We start from the raw sequence: 21,636 nt of genomic DNA on the forward strand, positions 1-21,636 counted from the left end.
TGGAAGTGAAAGCATAAAGACACACAGCAGTTTTAAATACAGTGTCTTTGGGGAAAACAAAAAATAACTGATGGTTGACGTTCAGAACCAGCTGCTTTCTGGAATCCAGGGAGCTATAGGTTTTCCTGATGCTTCTGTAATTTGATGGTTTTGTCATTTAATTCCCCGTTCAAGACTGTAAATACTTGTAACTGATATAGACACTATTCTCTCTACCTCCACTTTGCTGAAAGAACAGAAAGGAAGAACAACTCAATCCTGACATGTGTCCTCTGCCCTCCCCTTGCCTCTGACTTGTCAGCTGTGACAAGTTTGCTCACCACTTTTAACTGTCTAACACTCAAATTTGTGCTCAGAAAACATAGGCACCTTACAGAAGAGCAACCAAAGGCATAGGGCTGGATGGTTTCAACACAGTGGGGAGCTGAGGGGGAGGCTGAACTGCCTGCCCTTGCCTCTAAAGCACTATGTTATCAGGCTCCTTCTCTAACAGCTGCTGCTTTGGCTAAAGTGCACCCAACCACAGCTTGTCAGGATATGTTCTCCCTTCATCTCTTCCCCAAAATCAGGAACATCTCCAGCTGCCTTGAGACGTTGCTGCCACTGAGCAGCGGAGCTGGCTCAGGCTATAAGCAGGGCAAGCATCTTGCTGGTAGCCTGTGGGAGGGGTGAGCTGCCTGCCTTGTACAGGCCTCACAAGATGACCATCAGTTAGGTCTGCCCAGACCAGGCCCCTGTGCCTTGCCAAAGCATGCCGGGCAATAGTGTGTGAGGGGGAGCCTCTCACAGCACTGCCGCTCCCTCAGCAGCGATCCCAGCCTGGTCTATCTCATGCTCCCACATAGAAGAGCAAGTCCTGCTCCTGGTCCTTTCCTCCTCTCTCTAGTGAACGGGCTGCCACAAAGGGTGAGTGTGGTTTCCTTTCAAGCAGAGGGAAGTGGGTCACTCTTTGTACCTTACAGCTGGAGATCAGGAGGATGGTTGTACTGGCTCAACAAAAAGATCTTCTCAGCTCAGCAGGAGAGTTGTGGGAATGCCCAGGGATGCGGGCTAGTTAAGTGAAGATGTCCGTGCTTCCAAGTCTGGACAGAGAAGGTCCTGAGGAAGGAGCACCAGCTGGATACGAATACCTGAACCAGCAGGTACTCTAGAACTCTCCTGCCTTCTTCTGACTTTGGTCCCACCCAGAGTCCTTGAAACACCACTATTTTCCTCAAATTCCTTTACCTCATTTCTTTGCCTAAGAATCTGTCTGAACACATAGCTTTATCTCATCACCTCTGCAAAACTCCACCTTATCTACTGGCCAGAAAGTTTTGAGATGGCTTTGCTGATCACTGACTTGGTACCCTACAACTACACCCTGCCCAGGTGGCAGTCAGTGCTGACAGTGTCAGTCTTCATATTTCAGTCATTGCTCCAAGTGAAATCAAGAGCTATTTTACTGTGCTCTACAGAAGGAAGAAGCTTGCATCATCCTGGCTATAACAGCTTTAAGAATTACAGTCCGGAAACAACATTTCTTATTTGAGCCTGCCTGCACAGTGCAAACCAGTTGGGGATTAGGACTATCAATATATAGGCATCTACTCTTAGCCAGTCTTCTTGGTGAGAAACAAGTAGGGAGTATAAGGCTGGGAGGAGCACCTGGCTGTTGTCCCCTGCCAGGTTGTCCGATGTCCCTGCTTTGTTTCTCCAGGATGCTTTAGAAGCATGCACAGATATGAAGGCAGCTTGCAACATCTGGTGGTCCAGTTGCTCACTGTCTCCTGTTTTGGACGTAGTTTCCTGACAGTTTCTTTTGAATCCATTTTGTGTCCTGATTCTGACTTGATTCGATGCTACTGTTTCTCCAGATGTCAGGTCACTTGTTCAGTCAATGCTATGCTGTACTTTTTTTTTTTTTACTCTCTCTCCTTCTCAGTCAAGAGAAGAAACATCTGGGTATCCAAGTGGAAGTCCACAGGGGGAGCCTACCTTGTGACTGACTGTTCTTGTATAACATATCTTATTTGCTATATACTATGGAAGTATGTGAAATACAGGCAACGAACAGTGTCCCACTATGGTTATTGAGAGTGGTGCAAGCTTGCATTCCTGTGGAAGAAAAAAAACAGGTCAAGATCACCTGAAGAGATCTCTTTCAGAATTTCCCTTGCAAAATTTCAGAATTGCCTTCCAGTCCACTCTGTTTATCACTGCAAATGTCTTGTCTCCTACTTGTAACTGATGCTTCATGTTTGGTTTGAACAACCAAATAGCCCTGTAACCAGTTGTGTGCTGCTGCCAGTGCAGAGGGAAAAAAGATTCCTTCTCCATCTCATCAGAAATCCTATATTGAAACATCCCCCATTTTTTTATTGCAAATACCACAGTCCCAGGTGTGATTGAGATTACCCATCTTTTAGAAACCAGTTACAGATTTTCCTCAGATGAGTTAAGTCCTGCACTTCCCATCAGTCTGCCTCTTTCTACAGATTTCAATCTTCAGTAGTTTTTACTTAGCTGTTTCTTCACTTCTTTAGCAAGAGAGCAGTACTTCTCCAAGTGCTTGAACAGTGACTGTTTGGCTGTTTCCATGAGGCTAGTTAACACTGAAGCTCTTGTTCATGCAGTGGTAAAGCAGTCTGCGCTAACCAAGGATGAAGCAATGTGGGGAGAGTGATACTATTTTAATGGTCTTCTTGTTGACATCTAATTCCCTGGATACTCTTTGAAATAGTTACTTTTCTATAAAAGCGACACTGTTGTTGCCATTAACAGACTTCTTGATGTGTCTTGCTCCGAGGGAATTTTTAGTAGCCATACATTATGTACACATGTGCATGCCTGTGCATAGAAATACAGTCACTGAATTTATGGCACAAGCTATTACTGCTTTCCTTTTTAAGCACTCACAAACGAGACTATGAAAAATTAAAGGCAGCTACAGTGAAGTTGTTGATCCACTAATGTAGAATTACTCAATCTATGTCTAACCAGCTTGATCCATCCTATCAATACCAAGATGAAAGGATAGTTTCTGCTCTTCTAGTAACTAGCCTTGCAAATGCCTTTTTAAAATTCTATCATGCTGAATTACATGGTTCTTATCATTTGCAGATCTTTTTTGAAAGCAGCCCCAGGTTACATGCATATTGGATTACCGTGCATCAAAGAGATTAAAATAGGTGTGTTATAAAGATAGGGGCTTTTTCTTATTCTACTTGCAAAAAATTGCATTAAAAAGACCCTTCAGAGAAAACAAAAAAGGGCTCACAGGAACCAAACTGGAAGAAGCAGCTCATAGAAAATTTCAGAATGGCTGACAAATTCCTGACAATATACACTGGTGCTTTGTTTCTTGCTTTAATGTGTGTTTTATGCCTCATGAAGAAGCATAAAGTTGGGCATTAGCATGTGAGAATAGAAACTACTTACACATTATTGGCTCATTTTGTAGTCTTGTGAAATTATAAAGAAAACCGCAGTTACTTTCAGATGCTAATTTTCTCAGGTAATCCTCACTGACAGACTTGATGTGAATTTATAGGTGACCAAATATCTTTCAAAGTGCAACACGTGAATTTATCCAGCAATTTTAGAGGAAGAGTTCAGGTGGGGCATCTATATTTAGAAATTCTTTTATCTTGAGGTCTGGAAATTTGAGGGTTGCATTTGATCCCATTCTCGTTACCTATTAGCAATAAAAGCCCACAACATGAAATTGTGAAGGAATTATATGTTGCTATTCATAAAAAACATTTCAAAGAGCTACCTGTGCACAGAAGAATCAAAACCAAGTATGAGATTGTTGAAATCACAGTTAAAATATGAAGGAAGAGTAAGTTCAGGGAGGTGGGAGAAAGGGAAATGCTTTTGAGAATGACACATACATAGGTATCTGGCTCATACGCTTGTTGACTGAGGGAGAATCCAATCTCTGAGAAGGGCTCTTGCCCTTCACATCAATAATCCAGTGCTTGAAAACTGACAGATTATCTGATGTTGATTTGAGGAGCCTTGGAGGTAGAATGTTTGATGGAAAGGTCTAGAGTACTGAGTAACTCAACTTGGAAGATAAACAAAGGCATGAAACAGTGTGAAATGTATCAAGTATAACCCAAAAGAGATTATCTGTGATTCAGGATGTTCTCTAGACAATCTAAAAATGACTGGTTTTGGAGGCTTATGATTTATACAATCTGATTTTACTGAGCTTTTGTTGATTAGTAGTTACTTTTGAAAGTACATGTACTTCCAGATCTGAGTATTTTTATTTAGAACATTATAAGAAGTGAAATGTGTGTCTATTTTACCAGTGTTGCAAACTACTGGGACTAAGGAAACCTTGTTGGAAGGAAATAGAAAGTAGTTAAGATGCTAGAAGATGGAGGAAAGATCTCTTGGGGAAGACTGCATATATCATTCACCACATCTTGGCAAAGAATATTCAGACTTAATACTAAAACTGAAACAGAATGAGAAACCTGTAAACTGTGGTGGCCTGAGCTCTCTAGCCTGTCCCAGGGTTCATAGGGTGGGAGAAAAGTCACCAGGGCCACGGCGGGGCAGGAGGAGCTCCTGACACAGATCCTCTCAGTAGAGCACATCTAGAGGAAAGTGTTCCCTATCTGTTTGTGCATCAGCACAGTTAACCCATTCTCTGTGAGGGAAAAGGTGATTTGGCACACAGCATCTGGGAGTTTTACAGGGCTCTGCCCTGTAAGGCTGCTGGCTTCAGAAGTGTGTTGCCCAATCCTTCCCAGCCCTGATGTGTTTTCTGTTTACAGTAGCATACTTTGCAACTCAGACGTAGGTGTGTTTTGTACTATGCTCCCTGTATATATTTCTGAGTACTTCCTCAAGATTATAGGTTCATCCTTGTAATTAAAATGTCATCCAGACTGCATTTCAAGGCCAAACACCTTATTGCACTAGTAGTGATTAATCTCTAAGAATGCCCAGTACCAATCACTAAATCATACGACCTGGGAGCACTGACTGAAGATTAACATACTGACCAGTCAGCTTTTCTAAAGTACAATATAATCTTAACATTGGTCTGTGTCTCCTGCATGTATCATAATACAGCAAAGGGAAAACATAACGTTTGACTTTTTCTTAAGACTGCCATCATCTTATGAACCTACAGATAGTAACTCTGGACCCATTTTACAGGGACTGTATTCATGCTTGTTGGCTTCTCTAAAATGGTTTCTGTCAAATTTATGCCTTCCTGGGGAAGTGCTCTGCCTACAGGTACAATTGGTGCTGGATTTTGTGCCACTCTGCAGCTTTGGGATGGGGCCAAGACAGTGGGATTTACAGAGCAAGAACTCCATTTTCTGCCTGTTTATCAGGCAGTATTTGAATATGCTATATGAATTACTTTGCAGCCACAAGCCAATAGTTAACAAGACTCTAACACAGAAAATAATTCAGCATCTTTGCATATAACATTTACTTGTAAACTCATCACCTGCAGTGTTCATAAGATCGTTATTTTTAAAATGTTACCTAGCAGTACCAACCTGCTTACTAGACCTGGTAAATTAACCTTTCCTGCAACACTTGGCGTTAATTCTGACTCAATTTTTGTAAAATAAAAACATTAATTTAATCAGGAAACTAAAAAATTCTCAAATTCACAGGGCTGCATCAATATTAGAAGAGATGTCAACTAATATATAGTAACCAATGGTTTTGTTTTTCACATTGATGTTTGTCAGCAAAAAGAAATCTCAGCCAGCATATATGTTTTTTCATGTAAGGAAGTCAATGAAATGTGAATGTGCTCAATCTAAGCTAAAAAATATTGTTAAATTTCATATGAATACAATACTGTAATGAGTTTTTTGAAGTCTCCCTTCCCATTACCCTGGAATTAGTTACAGCACTAAGGTTATTTCAAGGGAAAGAAAGTAAGTTTGATATCTTGCTTTACTTATTTCTCAATTAATTTATTAGTATTGAGGTGGGGAAGCTGCCTAGTTATTACTGGCTCCATCACATTACGTCTTAAGCTTATAAAAGGTTTTATGTTCATTTCTTTTAAGTGGTCTCTTAGAAATTTTGTGTTTATACTTGGGACTCTAGCTAGAGTGAGAAATACATTTAAATAAATTTAAAATGCATTATTAGTTTTGAATAAGCAACTTCCTGCTAGATTCTTGGGAGCTTTTGGCTGTGGACTAAGGTGACAAGGGACTTCAGCAAACAGTGGATTTCACCTGGAGTTATATTAAGATTTGCCACTCACCAAACTCTGAGGTACTTTTTCCTTACAGATAAGGCTTGTTGTTTCCTTGTTTTGCAGACATATCTTTAATTATGAGGTTTTACTCCCCTTCCATCACTTCCTTGAAAGCTCATGACACTTGAGCCTTTCAATCATCTACTTGATGCTGCTGAGTCCTAGCCCAAATAATCTGTGTCCAGATGATTAAGATGTCTTAATTCAGGAATTTTCATTTCATGTGAGGAATAAGGATCAGATGAATTAATAAAAGCTGAATATCTTTTTTTCTTTATGCTAATAATTTTCAAAATAAATGGCAAAGGAAGAGAATCACAGAGTATGTGTCAGCAGTTGAATATCCTCACTGTAGTGCATCAATAACTTCTGTAAATCTTCAGGCTCTTTCATTTTATATTTAATTAGGCTTTATAATTCTAATAGTAGTTTCTTTGAAATAAATACATTGATGCATTCAGGTATTGGACATCAGCATTTGGAGTGGAATTCCAGCCTCTTCTAAGCTATCACAGAAATCCTATGGCAGCACAAGAAATATATTCATACTTCAAGAATTAATTTCACACATTGCTGTCTGTTTTTTCACAGCTACCAGCACCTAGATGGATGAAAGGTTGCTGGCTGACTGTTCAAAGGTCTGAATTTTGCTCACTTTCCTCATATACATGTCACTTATCTCCAATTCTCTGGCTGTTAGTGCTAGTATTGTGGGGGCACGATTCCTGAATCATGAGTTTTGAAAATATTACATGGCTAAGAGCCCATGGAGAAACAAAGGGATGAGTGATTGTTTCTCTGCAGTGCACAGAAATGGTTTTCCTGGTGGAGTGCCAGTCCACAGTGGGAAGGGCAGGACCAAGATGATCACTGCTGGGTGCAAGGAATGACTTCAACCCTTGATTTGCTCCTTTGCACAGCCAGGGCCTGGGATTATGAATAGCTGAAAAGAATTCTGAAAACTTTGGGAAGTACTTGCTGTAATTGTATTTTTGATATATTTCTGGATTTTTTTTTTTCTTTATCAGACACATGTGAATAAATGTCATTACTGTTTTCCATTAAGAGCAGAATAATTTTAGAAAGAAAATCAGGTGTTGCAGTTGTGCTTAATGCCTGAGCAGTTACAGGTTTGGCAGCAAAGCGGAGAACCTTTGGTTCAATACTGAGCATGCCTGACAGTAAACCTGTGCTTTGATAAATGATTAAGTATGCTGAAATGTACATTGCCTAAAGCATCTGTGGTTGAGTAGCATTTTTTAGAGCAGTGTATCAAGGGATTGAAGTTAAAAGAAAGGAGTTTTTATCATATGATAATAACGTTTTAGAAATAGGCTTTAATTCCTATTGCATTCAGGAAAACAACAATGCTGTGATTTTACCTCTTCATTCTTCTCAGATGACTTTTGTCTTTAAACAACAAAGTTACACATTCTTCTGAATAAATTCCAAATGCTTGATTAACAGGAAAATAAAATCAAGCCTGAACTCTGTATAGCATTAAATTAGAAACAAATTACTAGCTTTTTTTTTTTTTTGTGAGTACTATCAGTAGTAGACCTTAGTAAAACCAATCACACAGTGGAAGTGTGAAAACTTTGATTAAGAATTAATCTTCTGCAGTTTAGATGGCATTAAGTTATATCTTGTTACTGGGGAAAATGGTTCAATCTAATTTTCAGAATGGTGATGGTTTTCCTCTCGACCAAGACAAAATCTCAGTAGATAATTAACTTTATGTTTTGAGCTTCTCTGTCTGGGAGAGCAAGGTTAAAAGGTATTTTGAAACAAACAAACAAACAAACAAAAAAGAGTAGAGCAAAAACCTGTTTGTTTACATTTGGATTCATCTGTAAAAAAATTTTCAAAAAGCCTACTGCAACAATAGAAATGGAATGTCTAAACACGTGCAAATAAGTACAAGAGTTTTGATGAGCAAGCATGCATCATCAGCTTTATTTCAAATTTCAGATGTGTGCTACAATTACTGAACTAGAAATCCAAGTATATTTTATATTTTATTAAACATAAAGCTACATTTCTGACAATGACCAAAGAGATGTAAACTGAAATTTATCTATGATATTGTTTAGTAGAAAGAGGAATGAAGGATTTCAGTTCTGTGTAGCATTCAATAATGACTAACATTTAGGTTCTCTGGTGTGTTAAAGCTATTCTATATTTTCTGCAGCACACAGATGTTCCATTAGAAAATGTGTTTTGTTTCTCAGTCCTTCTTAAGCTTTTATGATCGGTCTTGAAATGCCACCAAAGTTTTATGGCATAAAATGATTGTGAAGTCACTCGCTTTCTTGAAAGGTGATAAATTTTAAGCTTCAGTACTGCTGAAACATTGCCAATCATGTAAGATTTGATCCTGATGTCCACTGAGAACAAAGAGTGTGCTTGTGATAGCTTCAGTGAGTGTCAGATCAGCCCATACTTTTCAGTCTTCACTTCTGTGATTGGTGTAGTATTTTGAAACTTTCCTAAATATTAAGTTCTTAATTGATATAAATAATGGATCAGAAGCTTTTTTCCTTTATTTTATTTAAAGGAAAGGGAAAAAAAATGTTACAGAGGTATTAGAAGGAAATTTAAAGTCCAGTACGTAGCAGCTACCATAGTGTTACCTGGAAATGGTATGAAGAGCAGGAGCAGAAAAGTAGACAGGCAAAGTCAGACGGATTTAAATTGATTTGAGGAACTGCTAGTAGCTGTTCTAATTATTCCAAAAGACAAAAACGGAACATTGGTCAAAGAGGAAATATATATACCTCTACAGCTCATGAATAGCTTTTTGTCAGAAAATAACCTAAGTATGTTAATTAGAATAGTTAAAGTTTCTGATGTTAAAACCAATTTCCAAAAAGGTGAGGCAGTCATCAGAATAAAGGGAAGTTAGGATTTCAGATTTCTATTCCATTTCAAATTTCCATGCTATTTTTATTTTTTTTTTAAAGAGAAAGAATGCTAATATCCTAGTATAAAAGCTATATGTGCATTTTGAATTTGTAGAATGAGGTGAGTATAAGCAATTACCTAGCATTGATGAATGAAGATCACAATTAACAGGGAGACTGTTTTCCACAGAGTAGTCTCCATCTCCCTGATATTACCCCCACAGGTGTCTAAGTATTTAACATGGTAAAAGACATAGGATCATGGCTCATACCTGTGGAATATTGCAGAGAATTGAGTAATTGAGAGGACATGTAAAAAGGTAACTGGCTGCATTCCTTTCTTTTTGCCATTTAAAGTTAGGGTGGGACAATTTCAAACCTGATGTTCAAAAGAATGCACATGTCTACATGATGAATTACTAAACTACTCAAAATACTATCTTTTCTCTATATCAGCAGATTTAGGTGTTTCTGAGGCAGAAGGGATGTTGAATGACTGCATCAACCTATAAAAGCATGGGAGACTATTCAGATTTAGTATGATCTCATCAGTAATTCCTTACCCTTCGGGGACACTGCATACTTGTTCACACATAACTACTGAAGCCATTTATTAACATTTGGCCTAATGAACTTTGAAAGCTTCTGGAAATATGGATACAGCAAGCAAGATTGTCTTTTTATGTCCCCAGATTCTCACTAGTATCATATTTGTACAGCTCAGTCTTTAAAATAAAATTCTCACAACTTTTTCTTTGATGCAAGGGAAGTGACATTCTATACATTCTATAAGGTAGAATGTATTCTGCTAAACTTTTAAAATCTGAATAGATGTGATGGGTCAAAACAGAGTTTTACCCAAGAACATATCTAAAGTTAGGAAAGGTGAAGGCTGGAATTTGGAGAAGGGTACAAAACATGTAGGTTGATGATTCAGCTTGAATGTAGGAGATTTGGGTTCAAATGCATGAATTAAGCAAATTTGGCTATTGACTGATTTGATTATTGCACTTTTTATGAGAAGCTTCAAATAACTTAGTCTGCATTTCATTTAGAACAATGGAAAGTAATGTAAACCTTCCCCCCCCACACCCATGCAGGAGGATTCAAGTTTTCTTCTTCTGTTAGCTCTGCTTCACTTACAGCAAACAAGGTCTTTGCAATTCCCTAACAGACTTTCTGTGTATATCAGGGATTAGCATTAAACTCTTATGCTAATGTATTAACCATTGATTCACTTTTTCACTCATTCCATTTGAACTCCTGATGTGCTAGATGGCAGGACAATAACTAAATTGATACTTCTTTGGAGAGAGAAAGTATCACCGGCAGAGGAAACGGACTTGACAGAAAGTAAATTATTAGCATCACTGGAAAACAAGAGAAAAGAAACAAGAGTGAAGAGAGGCTCATAAACATCAAAGTGTAGTGGTGTCACCAGGAAAAGACTTTTTCTGTGACAATACATAGCTTCATGATCTTTTTCAGGTGATCTAGGTCTTGACTGTATCATGAACATAACATGGCAGAAAATTCCTTCAGCATCAGAATATATATTATTCAAAAGGAAATTTTTTTTCTCCTAAATCTTGTTAACTAGCACTCCATGAGAGTATAGCATGTGGAGGACATGAATGTAAGGGGTAAAGAGCTGTATGACCAAGTCACCTGCTGTGAACCCACTAACACTTTTTTTTTAAGCTGCACTTTTTCAATCACACTTAAGTAATGACATTACCTACACACAGTGTTATGAAGATTAAAAAAACATAACACATGATGAGTGCTGTTTATGAAAGCAGTACAGGGCAGCTGAGGAGTTGTATTTTCAAGGGCTTTTAATTTTGCCTGAACAACAAGCCATTGATGTGAACCTTCTCTCTTTCTCTCAATGATTCTTTTTGTTTTCTTTTTTCACTTTCATGTTAAATGTTTCAACTGATTCCTGATGCACTGGAGTAACAAAATAAACGATAGTGAAAAATCATGGACTTTCTCTATAGAGTTGCTGAGGTTTCATGCAGTCTTGATAAACTGAGGAAGAGAGAAATGAGAGACATTAAGTCATGTGGTCCAGATTGGTGTCTATAACATATCTTTGAGCAATTTGTTGCAATCCTAATGTTGGTTAGAAAAGCTACACAAATATTGCTCTGACAAATGGTGCTTGGTACAGGACCTTATATTCCCTGTTTCAGAATGCCAGTATCTATTTCTGGTCAGTCTCAATATAGTCCTAAGCAAACTCCCATGTTAGCAATACATATGAAAGCCCACTCGTACACTGAAGCAGCCACTTGTTTTGCTTCACAGGTGCTTTTTAATTCTGATGTGCTTTCAATGTGATATAAATATTTTCTGATGATTTAGATTGGGTCCACACATGGAATATTAATCGGAAACAAAGGAATAATCCACCTTATACTCCCTCTCCTCCCTGCCACGTGCTGCTGAAGGCTGTTGGAGTGTGGGGGAATGTCAGTGTCCCAGGGGCTGGGCATAACTTTCCTTTCAGCAGCTGAGTTGGAGTGGTAGCCTCTCCCTAGGGAGTAAAGTGTCATATTTCAAAAAAAACAGAGGTGATAGGAGATGGCCTTGGTGTTGCAGTTATATATAATTCAGTCTAATGAAATGAGTGCACAGGGCATTTTCACATATTTTGAAAAAAAACAATAGTGTGCAAATGAAATGTATTGATAACGTGATTTATTAGACCTGGAATGAAACAAAATATCTATAATTTACAAATTGCAAACATATGCACAAGTAAAAACAATAATTTCAACAGTAAACCAAAAACCCTTCAGCTGAGGAGGCCAGAGGAACCGGAGGCCCTTGGAGCATTAATTAATTAGAGGTTGTCTAGGAGCCTGCTGTAAGGTGCAGTTGTGAAAAACATAGATATACCAGCTGCACTTCTTTCAGCTGAGGTAAAGCTAAATCTCATCTAGAATACTATACACTGATCTAGTTTAAGCATTTTTGAAAGGTGTTGGAACATATCAAGAAGAAAAATTTAGAGATGGATGCAAATGAGGTTCTGGAAAGCCCATGATGGATTCCAGAAAGGAAAAGAAGAAAAAAGGTCTTTACTGGGTTATAAATCTGCCCTTGAGGATTTACTCAAGCAACAGCACAGTACCTTGAGAGACAGGAAGAGTCTTTATGGGATTGTGGTGTGAGTTTTGCTTCTGAGTGCTTTCTACTGTTTGGTCTAGGTTAAGGGACTGTATCTTTTCTCACCATACGAATTCTATAAGTGGGGAGTGGAGAGAAAGTTCAGCCTCCATGTCAATATCTGTGTAATATTTGCCTTGCAATATCTAAGATCCTTTTGGGGATATTGTGACAAAACAAGAGCTGGGTGTAAATCACTGTCCAGTGATCAAACTAGAATAATAAAAAAAGGCAGAAGTTTTTTCAGAAAAACAAACAAACAAACAAAAACAACAAACCACAACACAAAAACAAATCCCCAGCAAGGCCCAAGACAGTGTTGATACACTGATCATTTGTCATGGTTTAAACTGAGGGCAACCAAAGAGCCTGCAGCTGCTCCCTCACTTCCCTCTCAAGGATGCAGAGGAGAAAATAAAACAAAAGGCTTGGGGATTGAGACAAGGACAGGGAGGGATGATTCACCAATTATGGTCACTGGCAAAAGACAGATTCCATGGGGGAAGAAAAACAGAACACCAATTTAATTTGAACACCACCACCGTCACTTAATTTACCCATCAGAGTAGGACAGTAAGAAATACAACCACATCTTAAAAAACACCTTCCCTTTATCCCTCCCTTCTTCCTCCATTCAGCTTTGCTCACAATTTCTCTACCCCCTCCCCCTCAGAAGCACAGGGGGATGGGGAATAGGGATTGCAGTCAATTCATCACATGTTGTTTCTGCTGTTCCTTCCTCCTCAAGGGGAGGATTCCTCACGCTTTTCCCCTGTTCCAGTGTGGGGTCCCTTTTACGAGAGAGAGTCATCCATGAACTTCTTCCAACATGTGTCCTTCTACCAGGCTCCAGTTCTTCACAAACTGTGGGTCCCTTTCACAGGCTGCAGTTCTCCCAGTAACAGACTGATCCAGTGTGGGCTTCCTTCAGAGTCCCAACCTTCCTTGGGCACAGACATCTTCTCTGGTGTGGGGTCCTCCACAGGCTGCAGGTGGGCATCTGCTCCACCAGTGACTTCCATAGGTGGCAGGACAGCTTGCCCTCTCACCACTGTCTGCAGGGGAGGGTCTCTGCTCTTGTGCATCTCATTTCGTCCATCCTTGTTTCTTTAACTGGCCTCTGTGTTTACATAGGTGGCTCTCACAACCCTTCCTCCTCTCAGGTTCCCCTTCTTAAATATGTTATCGCAGAGGTAAAGCCACCATCGCTATTTGGCTCAGCCTTGGTGCACAGGTGGGTCTGACTTGGAGCAGGGAGAGCTTTGAGAAACTTCTCACAGCATCCACCTCTGTAACCCCTCCCCACTACCAAAAACCCACCAAACACAACAGTATATGTTTATACATATATAACAATATTTAATATTATGTTTATACTCACATTGTATGAATAAATGCTGTCTGAAAGTCTGAATTTCCAGAGACCATAAACTAATAAGTATGTGCATGGGATTATATAAAATTATCTTCTATAGTAGGAGTTTGCACTGAATGGTACTGAAAAGTCCTTTGGATCATGTAGACATAAGGTACTGGGATTTAAAAGTTTGTATCATGCAAAAGAACAGTATTTGCTATTTTCTGTAATAGAAAATTTAACTTAATCCTTCCTGTAAACAGCACATGAAACACCCTGCAACAGGCACTCTTCAGTTTTATAACAATGTTCTCATAAACCATACACATAAATAGTAATTTCATGCAGCTTCAAACTCCTAGATTAAATGAGGTTTGGTAATTAACTATTGGGTTTTTTAAACTATCATTGGATATGTTTGTCAGAATGAGTCAAAAAGCTAGAAATGTCCTATTACATGGTTGTGTTCAGTAACATACCTAAACTGTTGCTGTTAGTGCATCAGTGGAACAAAATAGATTATTGATTTGCTCAGCTTTTAAAATGCATAGACTGTGTGCTGCAGTAGGGATAAAGATTTGCAAAGTATAGATTCAAAAAAGATCTATTGCCTTCAGAATCAAATACAGACAATAATGTGTAGAAATACTCTTCAGTGGAACGAAGAATTTCAAAGGTGTCGAAAGCACAGATTTTTATAAAGTATTTGGGACAGGGACCTTTTTCCCTCATCCTTTCCTTCTGTTCTTTGAACAGCTAAATTCTGAAATTTAATTTTTAGAGCAATGAAAATCTATCATAGATGTCAAACTGTATAGGACATTTAATCATATAACTTTTGCAATCCTATTACAAGTTAACCTATGGCAGATGCTGTATTTCCTCTTCGAGTGAGAAATTGGTAATGTCCATGTGGGATGATATACACAAGGAGAGGTTTAGACCTCAAAACCTCCAACAATCTTAGAACACTACTTGCAACATTCAAGTGTCTTGTACTTTAATGCTTAATTATGGAAAATCTTAATATTGCCAAAAATCTTTTTGTTTTAAGTATATTAGCTCCAGAAGCTGAAATATTCCCTCTGAAGCTGGTGATAGTAGCAAATGATGTAAAAACTCTGAGCTGGTGTATCTTGCTGTTTTTTTGGCAGCCTGTTGTTGAGCCTTTTCAGGCAAGGAATGGTAGAGTTAGAGATATTAGAGAACTATACATTTCAATTTTCAGGTGAAAAGAATGAGTTTCATTAGTTTGAAATGCAATTGTGGAGGTACTCCACGCTAGAGACAGTAGGTGGTATTTCTCCCACCTACCCAGGGGTGAGGTCAGCTGGGTCACTGCAGGTGTGTCACAAAATCTGGACAATGATTGCTTATAGCAACAGGAGTTTGATGTTGATTTTAAGCATTTCTGTTTTGTTTCATTCTGAGATATCTAAGTGGCTTGCTATCTGTATTTGTCCAGAAGCTTTATTCATATAGGATGATGTTGGCCCATTTTAGTGTGTACACAGAGCACAGGGAAAGATAGATGTTAAGGATGAAGACATTTCCGGTGCTTTCAAGAATCTGCCCTGAGCTTTTTCATCAAACCTAAGTAAATATCTATCTATTGCCTCCTCCATGACTGGTTGCTTGCAGTCTGAATAAGACTTAAAATATGCTGTTGGCATGTAGAAAGAAATGATGGTAATACAGTGGACAGTTCCTATCCCCTTGTTTTGAGGTAAGGGGGTGTTTCCACTTATTCAAGATATTTGACGTATTTTGGGGGCTTATTTTGATATGTGTAATGAAATTAACACCGGGTAACCTATATCATGATTCACTGTTTCTGTTATAACAGCTTTTCTATTATAAGTAAACATTTTCTTCTGTCTGAGGAGAGGCTATGTGTCTCTCCCTACTGGATAGGTTATCTCACATTTCACATAGGTAAGGTGCTGTGCCTAGCCAGTTGCTGTGAAACAAATGCGTCTCTTCAAGTCATTCTGTAAAAGTATCTCTCGAAGGGGAAGCTCAAAAGTGGATGTTCTTTGTTTTCCTTTAAATTAAATTTTACCTACCTGTCTATCAAGTATCTGATTTTGTTCATTTTTTTCATTTTGTGTAGTGCAAAACTGACCCTTATTTATAAACCTCTGCGCTCTGGGGATTCAGGTTGCTTTGATGTCTCCCCCTCTCTGTCTCCCTGGTTTTTAAAAAGCTTTTGTCTTATTTATGGGGATACTTTTGGAGACATTTTCAAACTGACATATAATAGATGAAATTATAAACATTTTATAGATTGATATATTAAGGCATAATATCATAGAATGCTTTTGGTTGGAAGGGACCTTAAAAATCATCTAGTTTCAACCCCTCTACCATGGGCAGGGACATCTTCCACTAGACCAGGTTGCCCCAAGCCCCGTCCAACCTGGCCTGGAACCCTGCCAGGGAGGGGGCAGCCACAGCTGCTCTGGGCAACATGTGCCGATGTCTCACCACCCTCACAGAAAAGAATTTCTTCCTTATATCTAATATGAATCTCCTCTCTTTCAATTTAAAGCTGTTACCCGTTGTCCTATCCCTACACTCCCTAACAGACCGTGCCTCCCCACCTTTCCTGTACACCCTTTAAGAACTGGAAGGCCACTATAAGGTCTCCCCCAAGCCTTTTCTTCTCCAGGCTGAACAACCCCAACTCTCTTAGCCTGTCTTCATAAGGGAGGTGCTCCAGGCCCCCCGATCATCTTCATGGCCTCCTCTGGACCCACTTGAGCAGGTCCATGTCCTTCTTATGTTGGGGTCCCAGAGCTGGACACAGGACTCCGAGTGGGGTCTCACAAGAGTGGAGTGGGAGAATCTCTTCCCTTGACCTGCTGGCCGCACTTCTCTTGATGCAGCCCAGGACATGGTTGGCTTTTTGGGCCGTGAGCGCACATTGCTGGCTCATGTGCAGCCACCTCACACCCCGACCCATGTGCAGGACCTTGCACTTGGCTTTATTGAATTTCATGAGGTTTTCACAGGCCCACACCTCAAACCTGTCAAGGTCCCTCTGGATGGCATCCCTTCCCTACAGCGTGTTGGCCACACCACACAGCTTGGTGTCATCAGCAAACTTGCTGAGGGTGCTACTGTCCATCTCTCCAGCTAAGATGTTAAGCTGTGCTGGCCCCAACACTGACCCCTGAGGAACACCACTTGTCTCTGCTCTCCACTTGGACATCAAACCACTGACCACAAGTCTTTGAGTGCAACCATCAAACCAATTCCTTATCCACTGAGTTGTCTATCCATCAAATCTACACCTCTCCATTTTAGAGAGAAGGATGTCATGCGGGACTGTGTCAAAAGCTGTGCACAAATACAGGTAGATGATATCAGTTGCTCTCCCCATATCCACAAAAGCTGTGACCCCATTGTAGAAGGCCACAAATTCATCAGGCAAGAGTTGCCCTCAGTGAAGCCATGTTGGCTGTCCCAAATCATCTCATTATTTTCCATGTGCCCTAGGATAGTTTTCAGGAGGATCTGCTCCATGTTCTTGGTGGGCACAGAAGTGAGACTGGCATATGTGCTAAGTGTGTAAATCTAAACTTGCTTCTTATTTTCATAATCAATCTTGAGTTATTTTCCACTGACCCTCACTTTTTCTAAGTAATGTTGCAAGAAGGGACAGCAATTTTTTCAAGCCATATGTTTTCTGAAAAGAATTATATGTCAGAATTACTAAATATAAAGCAAATATTTATATAAATGATTGCAAAATACTCTGTCATGCTGAGTATTGCAATGTTGTCTTGTTTATATACATCTTATTATTATTCCCTCAGTATCTTCCTATTGCTGGCATTCTTTCTCTACTCTGTCTGTTTTTATATTCTCTATTTGTAGTTAAATTAAAATATTCTCAGTGAAGGTCAAATTATTTTGAGATTATAGTCTCTGTCAATGGTCACTTTTTATTTCTTCTTTTGTCTTTTCCTAGATCTTTTTGAACAGTACATTTGAAATTACTCTCTCTAGTTTTGGCACAATAAATCATGAGAGTTCAAATTACCTAAGGTCAAAAACCTTTTTCCAGAAGGACTTGCATGCTAAATGTATTAAGAAATGCGTTGTAACTCTTAAAAGGCAAAGTGATGAATAAGTTATCAAAGGAACTTTTAACAAGAGTGGAAGTAATATATATCCCAGAGGAAGCTATTATGAGCCCATTAATATCACAAGCCAAAGTTTTACTTACTGAATATAATCTAAATTGCATTGAACTCGCCAACTATCAAGGGAAATACTCAGTTGCTGTGGTTTTGTGGTTGATTCATTCCTTTGATTTCTCCAAATACCTTTCTTCCTCTCCTCTTTGTTTACATAAACAGTTCAAATTCAATTACATAAGCCACAGTGATTTGGAAAGCTATTGCTCATAACAGGGTGCCGTTCCTTAATGCCTATGAATAATAGGCAAAATTTCCTTGATGATCCGCACATGATGCCTCCAAATCTTAAGATAGTGGGACTTGAGCTGTACAGTGCTCTGCATGTAATGCTCTTTTAGACCCTCTGAGCATGTTAGATTTTGGATGCACCCTCCATGAAATTCTGGGAGCAGTGTGGCCAGCACAGTGCTGAACCAGCTGCTTGACTTTGCTGAAACTGGTACCTCTCAAGCTGAAGGTGTGCTTGGGTAATCTGGTCACCTCATGGCCAAATGGTACCTCCTGACTTACTTTGCCTATGTATAAGAAGTGGTGGTTGAGGGATTGATTTCTCTGTTGTACAACCCATCCATAAATCATGAGTACTAAGGTGCTATGTGAGCTAAAGCGAGCGTCTGTGTGCAAGGAGAAGAGCAATGTGTCATGTACCACTGTGTCTCTCCACACATCAATAACAGTACCTCATTGATTAGCACTTGCCTGTGTGTATGTTTTGGGATGAGGCCAGCCCCACCCGGAGGTGCTCCTGGAATTGGTGGTGGCAGCTCTTTCCTGGCCATGACCAGACCAGTGGCTGTGGCTAGCCAAGAGCACCATCTTCCGCACAGGCTGCCAGCTCGAGGACCTGCACATGCAGCATCCCCAAAGGATGCTCTCATAAAGCAACTCTGGTCTTCGCCTGCTTTGCGAGCCAGGGCTGCCCAGGCGAGCATGGCTGATGGTGGTTGTGCTGGGTGGCACAGCTTGCCGCAGCCCTTGTCCCGCCTGTGCTGTGCTACCCATCTCCCAGCGGTCAGTAAGGCAGCCTCACCACTGGTCCTGCGCTGGCACTTCATCTGTCAGCCCCTGGGCCATCTCCTAGCTGGTGATGGCTGTTGTCTGACTTCCTATCCCTGCAGCTAGATGATGTCATGACTGAATATGACTCCACTGCTGCTCTTTCCTTTCCCTTTACCCTCACGTGCTGGGGGTAATAGCAAGGAGCTGTTTGCTGGTGAGCCATCTCGTGTGAACACAGCCACATGCTGGGGTTTGCCCAGCCCTGCTCCAGGCAGTTTTATGGCACATCACTTTTCTTTCTCGACCTTTTTTGTAGAGAGATTAGCTCATCATCATGAGTTGAATAAATGCATTCTCAGAACAGATACTTCACTACTGTTAACTACTACCAACATTGATTTAATCTGGAAACTGTTAACCTTGTTTGTCCTCACAAAACCCCCAAAAGGGCATATTGTTTAAAGACAGGATTTTGTACTTTTGCTGTTTTGGAGAGCGAGACCTAGTTCTGGTATAATTTAGGAAAATGTCTAGGTCAAAGAAAAAAAAAATTTCTATTTGGACTGAATTGTCTTCAGAATGCAGTAGAACAGGCGTAGGGCTGTAGGATTTCACTTTGCACCCCAAGGTGGTTAAAGTTTCCAGCACTTTGCACAGCTTTTTTTTTAAAAAAAAAAAAAAAAAAACAAAAAACAAAAAAAAACCAGGTCTGTTGTAGTGTTCTCACCCAGGAAAATTTTTAAAAAGAGTATTAGGTAACTTGAACGTGTTAAAATTCCACATGGCACATAAATGTATTATTTCAAATATTTCTCATTTGTATATTGCTTGTGTGTGTGCATTTACTGTTGCTAAGCAGTGAAAGGAGTTCCACTGCAAAGCACACCACGTGTCTTGGCCTTCCAGCTGCTAAGCTGAGTTGGAGAAGGGGCTGGCTGAGGGGATGTCACTGACTTCAGCAGTCCCCATTTGGGCACTACCAAATATCCTTCACTCACAGATTTTCTTTTAAAAAGGATGAACATGGACTAAATATGAAGGAAAGAAACTTGATCCTTCATGCTTTACTCAGGAAAACTCCCAGTGCCTAGGAGGTACCTTCAGGCAGTAGAAAATTATCCCTAAATTGTACCTTCCCTTATCAGGGAGGAAAGTTCATGCCATTTCTATCCTTTGCCATTATTTTTTTTTTTTTTTTTTTATCACATAGGGGCTAGATATAAGCCATATATTTTACATTACTAGTTCCTTACCCAACCCCATCTAAAATATTTATTAGTGTCTCAATTACATTTTGGTAGGCCATTAACCCCACTTTCCCTTTCATGCTTACCAAATTAAAACATTATCCAAAGATACATAAGAAAAAAATCAATCAAATAGGATGAACTCTCAGACAATCCCACCCCCACAATGGTGAGAACAAAGCCGAGCATTGAGATGGTTTTGTAACAATTAGCTTCAGTTGGACAAAATCTTTTGAAGGATTCTACTATTTTATTTATCCTTTCTGTTCTGCATTTTTAGAGTGGTGCATTCAACAATCGATCATACAGTACATACCAAATAGCCAAGCAGCCCTAGGAAGTACTTATTATGTATGCCCTTCACATTTTTTGGCAGCTTCAGCTCTATGACTCATTTTATCATGAGCTTCCACTTTGATGGCCTTTAAACTATCTATCCATAGCTGTTAAAATGACTGCAAAGTTTGAAATCTTTTCTTGGCATGACTTAATTCTATAACCCAATTAAATCAGATAGTGTGCACTGTTTCTTGAGCATTCTTGCTTGTATCACTTATTGCTCTATCTTCAGCTTTTCAGATGTTAACGTTTGAGGAAGCCTGAAGTTTCTCTTTCCTTTTTTACCATGAAACGCAGCTAAAGCCTCTTTGTCATGAATATGTATTTGGTAAGTGCTTAATGGTTAAAAGATTTAAAATAGAATTTTTCATTTGTCCATGACAAACCTGAAATGTACTTTTGGAATATATGTCAGATTCCTATGAACATGTCTAGATTAGAGTAACATGCCCTGCTGGGTCAGATATGGACTCTAAAATGACTGTTCATACTTGCTGTTGCTTTTCCTTGCCAGAGAGAACCCTTTACGTGCACCCTGTATATCCTTTTCAGTTGCAGTGTATTGCTATGGTAGAAGATGGCATATATCTCTTTAGTTTACATTAAAATGGTCATGCTGAACAGAATGACCATCTGTCTATGCTTTAAGTACACCCTAATCCCATTTCTCATGTGATTTTTATGTAGAAATTTGCAACTGCCCACTGTTGGAAGCAGAACAACAGGTCTGCCCACGTTCTGCATTTCAGTTTCAGATATCGAGCCATATGATCCTAAGGAGACAGGAGAAGCTGTACTTATTTAGCTTATTTTCTTGTATCTAAGCAAATGTGAGAGCAAGTTAACTTTCACCATTCACTTCACGACTGGGAGCAACGTTTGTGCCTGCCTAGTATTCTCCTCTGTCTCCTCTCTGCTTAAAGCGCCTCCAAGATGACTGGTGTTGGAAAGTACTTGACAGTTGTCATGAAGATATTAGGATATGACAGTGATAGATGTCTCTGAGGCCATATAATACGAGATTTTTCTTTGGTGTGTTATACGTAACAACTAAAACTTTATGGTGATGAGTTTTACTCCTTTTCTTTAAATTCATCTGTGTTGTTATATGATGATGTTGTTATCACGCTTAACTGAAGTGGGATACTGCTGAGGTAGGAGGGAGTTTTGT

This window comes from Tyto alba, unplaced genomic scaffold (genome assembly GCF_018691265.1).
Source record: "Tyto alba isolate M040663 unplaced genomic scaffold, T.alba_DEE_v4.0 Super-Scaffold_1000006, whole genome shotgun sequence".
Taxonomy (NCBI): domain Eukaryota; kingdom Metazoa; phylum Chordata; class Aves; order Strigiformes; family Tytonidae; genus Tyto; species Tyto alba.